This window comes from Gavialis gangeticus, unplaced genomic scaffold (assembly GCF_001723915.1).
Source record: "Gavialis gangeticus isolate Ggan-Ray unplaced genomic scaffold, GavGan_comp1, whole genome shotgun sequence".
NCBI lineage: Eukaryota > Metazoa > Chordata > Crocodylia > Gavialidae > Gavialis > Gavialis gangeticus.
Genome location: NW_017729027.1, coordinates 32,238,237 through 32,244,146, shown reverse-complemented (window position 1 = coordinate 32,244,146; position 5,910 = coordinate 32,238,237). Strand labels below are relative to the sequence as shown.

Sequence of the window (5,910 nt, the reverse complement as noted above, 5' to 3'; positions counted from 1 at the left end):
CCCCCTCTTCAGCCAAGGACTTGGACTCTGCTTCTCTTCCCTACCCAGACTCCAACCCTTCCACTGAGTCTCTTTCTCCTGCTGCCATTGTTAGAGAGAGAGAGAGAGAGAGAGAAAGTGTGTGTGTGTCTGTGTGTGTGTGTGTGTATGACTGATCTGGGGACTGGAGGAACCCAACCCCACTGAACTGAGTCCTGCAAGATAGCTCCATTGGGGGTGAGGGCTTGCAGGGGGAGAGATACAGCTCCGTATAGAAACACAAGTAACACAAGCAGCACATTGATAGAATTACCTAGACCCTAGCCCTAATAAATGAGCACACCCCAAAGTAGCGGGCAAATCTGGTAACAACATGGAGGCATTAAAGCGCATTAAAGCTGTAAGTGGACTGACTTGGGCTTACCTACATGATGCAGGTATCAAATTTATGCTCAAATCGGCATAAGTCACCATGTTTACTGGGCAGTACTGTTGTGCACATGTAGACCCATGCCTATACTGCACAGTAGTTTTGGTTACTACACAGTAAATGTGTACTTGTAGATGTGCCCTCTGATATCTAAGATTACCCTTTTACTCACTACTTAAAGAAGAAAATATCAGTGATAACTATGTGAGAAGAATAGGCAAGTGTTGTATTGTAAAAGACTTCTATTTCACATGGATACAAATGCTGCTAAAATGCACAATATGAGCATATGTTCTGTACTCTAGGTTTATGACTTCCAGGTAGGACCCATAGCCTGAAGATTACTACAGAAAAAGATTTATTTGGTATAATAATAATTTCATAATTTTGTTACAATCCTTGTCCATGAGACAGAAACATAATTTTGCAATTTTCAGTTCCTATTTTCAAACTTTTTCATGGAAAAAATGCAGCCAGGATATTGCACTCATCTCTTTTGGGTATAATAAGGATGTAACATATCCAATTTTGACCATTTCCCAAGGTTGTGTTTTGATATGCTGGTCATTACATTTTTTTCTTGATTACACTAACCTGTAAAAACAGAATGGAATAAGATACCATCATGATACAGAACTGCAAGAATGATCAAAGTAATACAACACAAGCTGTCTCTACATATTTTCAGCTACACATTAATATTTTGATTCTTTAGCATTTTGTGTTAGAGTTGGATGCACTAATGATAAAGTGGTACATATTTAACAGGAACATGTTCAATTCTCATATTTCTAGTTTTCAGAACTTATATTTACTCAAAAACTTAGCTAATGTAATCTGAAAGCTAAATGTTTCCAAGGTCTTTAGAAAAGTTTCACCACTGGAGGAATAAAACCTCTAAAGTATAACTGCCAAATTCTTCTGTAACTAAGTTTCTAATGTATAAAGGTTGAGGGCCAGATTCTGCCAAACTCACTCAAGTACACAGATTAACAGATTCTTAAATTATGTAGTCTGAGTTTTTACATAGTCTGAACTAAGAAACTTCACTCAATAATTTCTGCATTAAGCATGCAATTTCTGTATAGTTTGCATCATATCTGTTGAAATACCCTCAGTCTTGACAGAAAGCCTGCAAGTTATGGAGACTTCATCCCATTTGGTTAATAACTTTAATTGTGCCTTATTTTTCATTTGAATTTGTCTACATAAGCTTCCATCCATTTGTTCCAGATTGGAGAGCTGGCTACTATTAGAAACCCCTCTGCTTGTAGGTACAAGTCACCTTTCAACTTTTATTGGCTAAATTAAATAAATTGAGCTTTCTTGGTCTTTAACAAGGGGCATGTGCAGATGTTACACTTTGATCAGCCTAACTAGGGTTAGGTCAATCTAAATGCCAAACTGTCCATACATTTAGGGAGTTTAGATTAGGCAAAAAAAAAAAAAAAGTCTAGCCTGATCTAACTTAGTTTATCTAAGGAAGTGCAACATGTAAACTGGGCTAACCTATACCTGATCTAACTGAATGTGTATATGTGTTTGGAGCACAAACCCGAGGCTGGGAAAGCCTGGCCACTTGCCCCACCCCAGGGCTACACTTTTCCTACCCACCTCCCACCACCCTGACTTGGGCTATTTTTAACCCTTGGATACCTGTAATTCTGGATGGACAACTCTCCCTTTCCTGCAGACCTACCATTCCCACTCTCTGTGGATCTGTCAGTCCCACACCCATCTTGCCAAACTCCTCTGGACCCATCAATTCTCTCCTGCAGAACAGCTAGCCCCTCACAATCCCACCCACCCTTCTCCCAACCCCAATTTACATGCATTGCATTCTTGACACATCTCCCAGTACTGGCAAACTTGGTTACAAATGGCAACACAATCTACAATTATGTGGTTTAAAATAAGCTGTGTGATCGTAGGTCAGGGCCCACAAATGCATGCACATGCTCTAGAAGACTTGTTTTTCAGAATTCGAAGAGTCATTGTTGCTATTTTATGCACCAATTCTCATTTTTTTAATGTCCATTCTGAAGTCAGGACACCAGAACTAGGCAAGATTTTCTAGTAATGGTTTCACTAATGTTCTATATGCAATATCACTTACTATTGCTACTTGATATTCCCCTTCATACACATTCAAATAGTGCATTTTCCCTCACAGCTGTACACTGGGAGCTTGTTTTGCTGCCATGACTACTAAACAAGTTGCATTCTATTCTTTTCTAGATGCCTAGGTGACCAGATTTGGTGATCTATGTTTCAAAAATGACACTGAAGGTTTGGCATTCTGTTTTTAGGTGTGTATGAAGCCATTTCCATGAATAAAGCTATGTGTACAGGAAGCCTTCATGAATGTTCATTCAATAATAAAATACCCTGTTCAGTAACGTCCTCTTATGAGCACAGTTTTAAGAATGCTTCTTAAAAGTTTGTAGTGGCTATTGCTCCAACTTGTAGAGCTTCAAGTTTTAAAACTGTTTTTAAAAGTTACTTTCACCTTGTGCCACTGCTACTTGTCCCCAGAGAGCACCCATGCCATGCATGCTCTCATGTGTGGCAAGTTAACCTTAGGTGGGGTAGGGGAGGCTGGAGCCAGCAACTGTGCTGGCCCCAGCAGCCTTACTTGTGATCGTGCAAGCCTCCCAGGGCTCCAACCATGGCAGGAAGCCTGGCTGTCAGCTGTAGCATTGCTGTAGCCAGCCAGGCTCCGTTTTTGGGTGGCGTGCACTGCTACCATGTGTGCTGTCCTGATTTTTTTTGGCATGGGTTTTTTTTGACCCCCAAGATCTCCCAGAGTTAAAACTGCCCCCCCTCTCCCAAGGTAGCAGTGCAGGGAACACCTGCATGGGTCATGTGTGGTGCTGCAAACGTGTCTGCGGCACCACCTACTGTACATCTGTGCTCATCTGGATGCAGCCTAAGTGTTTTCAAAGCACAGGGTAAAAATCTTTTTTTATTAACTCTTATCAACCCAAAAGGTACAAGTGGAAATTTCATATTGTATATAAAATTTTACAATGAAGAGTCTGCACAGTAAAAGAGACACTTGATTTCTTTTACAAAGTTTGTATCACACAAAGGATGAATGCATAAATGCTAATCCAGGTAAAGGATTAGTATCATTTGGAAAATCAATAGATGCAAGTACCATGCATAATATATTCCCTCAAATGCACTCTTCTCTGCCTGTGAACGTGTACCTGTCATTGGTATTCATGAAAGTTAGATGAACAAGAAAGGAAATGAAGACCTCGTAAGGACTAGATTTAGCCCTTAGGTGGTCTTATTGGACTACAGCAGAATGCTAGATCTTGGATAGAATCAAATCAGTCAAGGTAGAAATTAAAATGAAACCAAAGGCAGAATTCTGTTTAACCTAGTGAATGAGCAAACTGCAGCCTGCAACTGACTTACCTGACTACTGTGTAAAAGTGATTCAATTAATTCCTCTGGGCATGTAAGAAGAAAAGGCTCTCTCTCTAGAGATGCTCAGATGTCTCCCTATTCTACACTAGGGGCATGTATGCAGTGGTTAATCAAATCACTCCTACATTTCAGGTGGCTAATTCAAGAGCTGATAATAAGCCACTCCTTGGTCATTCTCTAGGTGTTTTCTGACCTAAATATCTGTGATGTTCTTGGCTCCAGGTGGCGTGCACCTTTCCAGTGCAGGCTGAAAAAGAAGCATTTTCAGGGCAACTAGTGGATGAGGATAATAATACAGGACCTAAGAAGGTTAATCATAATAAAATATATTTTACAAATATAAATTCATACATGTAAATAAAATGATAAATGGCACTTCTGTAGGTAATTTTAATCTAAGGTGCTAAACACTCTACAAATATAAACGAAAGTAACCACAGCCTTACCTAATTTTTTCTCTTGAATGATAATGACAACTTCTTAATGTATCCAGGAATGGTTATATATATTTTTCTTTTATGAAAAAAAGGGTTTTTTTTGATCCATTGGAATCTTCCTTATGCATTTCCTAAAAGGACAGTAAGTGGGAAGCATTGTAATTCTGCAGCCATATGCATCTTCACTGCTACTTTTTGTCTATCTAGATGACTAACCTGAGCCTGCTTAAAGATCACAAACATTTTGTTCTGAACCACTCTAAACCAGCCAGTCATATAAGACAGCCATATGGCTCTTCCTCTAATCAGAATGAGGTAGCATATCTTCAAAATCCTATGTGGGTTACATGCACACATTCTATAAACAACAGGGCTATGCACACTCATTTTGCCAGGTTCATTTTGCCTAATTTTAAACCCACTCAAACTTAAGCTCTATTGGCTTTGCATTCTACTTATGAGGCACTATGAAAAAAGAGCAAAGAGGAAAAACAAATACCAACAGATGGATTAAGGAAAGGAGAGGAAAAGTATAATAGTACCTACTTAGCTTTTAGGTGTTGTATGTCTAAAACTCCTTTTATCTAGAAAATACATAACCCTTGAATTTAACTGGAAAGAAAAAGGCTTGTGAATTTTCACTATTTTTGGTAACTCGAATACATTTTGAAAAGTTCCTGTGCACTCAGCAAGGATTTGTCATTTTTCTAAAAGTATAATAGCAAAGCCTCTCTCCTTGATACATTTAAAATGTACATTGACAAAACACTGGAGAGTATGTGCTGTGAGGGACTATCTAATATTACATTAGACTAGATGCCCAAACAAGTCTTTTCCATACCTTTTTTTTTGTTATTTGAAGATAAATGTCAGGCTGGTTTCTTCAGAATTGATTTTCTAAATATCACTTTATGCTTCTCTCCAAAGAAATTACTATTCTCTAGTCTCTATAGTCTAGTAGATAGTTTTATTCTATGCAAATTGCCTTTGGTTTTCCTAAGCAATGAAGCAACACCATTGCCAGTGCCATAAATTTAAAAAAGTTGAGCCTTTCAGTCTCTGCAGGTTATCATTTAATCTAGCTACACTATAAAAGTGATATGTATGTATGTATAACTAGGTTATACAATGGTGGGTAAATAAGCTTGAATGTCTTTAAATTACCAGGTAGATTAACGTATCCAATCAGATTCTTTATTCTGTATATTGCCTTCACCTCATAAATGCAGCTTTATTTAATATTCACAGCTTGCAGCAAATAAAAATGAAAGCTGATAAACCTTAAAAGACTTCCTAAATGTATTTTAGAAATGTACACAAATGCATAGACCCTGGGAAACAAGCAGGAAGAATTGGAAGTCCTTGCACAGTCATGGCGCCCTGACGTGATTGGAATAACAGAGACTTGGTGGGAGCTCACATGACTGGAGCACCGTCATGGATGAGTACAAACTGTTCAGGAAGGACAGGCGGGTGAGAAGAACAGGAGTTGCACTTTATGTAAAAGAGCCGTTTGATTGTTTAAAGCTACAGTATGAAACTGGAGATAGGCCTGTTGAGAGTGTTTGGGTTAGGGTCAGAGGGAAGAGCAAGAAGGGTGATGTCATGGTGGGGGTCTGCTATAGA

The 5,910-nt window shown here is 38.8% G+C and overlaps 2 long non-coding RNA genes across 2 annotated transcripts in view; one reads left to right on the top strand and one right to left on the bottom strand.

Moving 5' to 3' along the window:
• Positions 1-776: 776 nt before the first annotated feature.
• LOC109299975 overlaps positions 777-5,910 on the bottom strand; it is a 46,871-nt gene continuing 41,737 nt past the window's right edge. The window contains exons 3-4 of the long non-coding RNA XR_002098082.1: positions 4,294-4,415; positions 777-1,003 (exon numbers count right to left, since the gene is read on the bottom strand). This is a non-coding gene — a long non-coding RNA (uncharacterized LOC109299975). The remainder of the gene's footprint in view (positions 1,004-4,293; positions 4,416-5,910) is intronic.
• LOC109299974 overlaps positions 5,784-5,910 on the top strand; it is a 22,308-nt gene continuing 22,181 nt past the window's right edge. The window contains exon 1 of the long non-coding RNA XR_002098081.1: positions 5,784-5,795. This is a non-coding gene — a long non-coding RNA (uncharacterized LOC109299974). The remainder of the gene's footprint in view (positions 5,796-5,910) is intronic.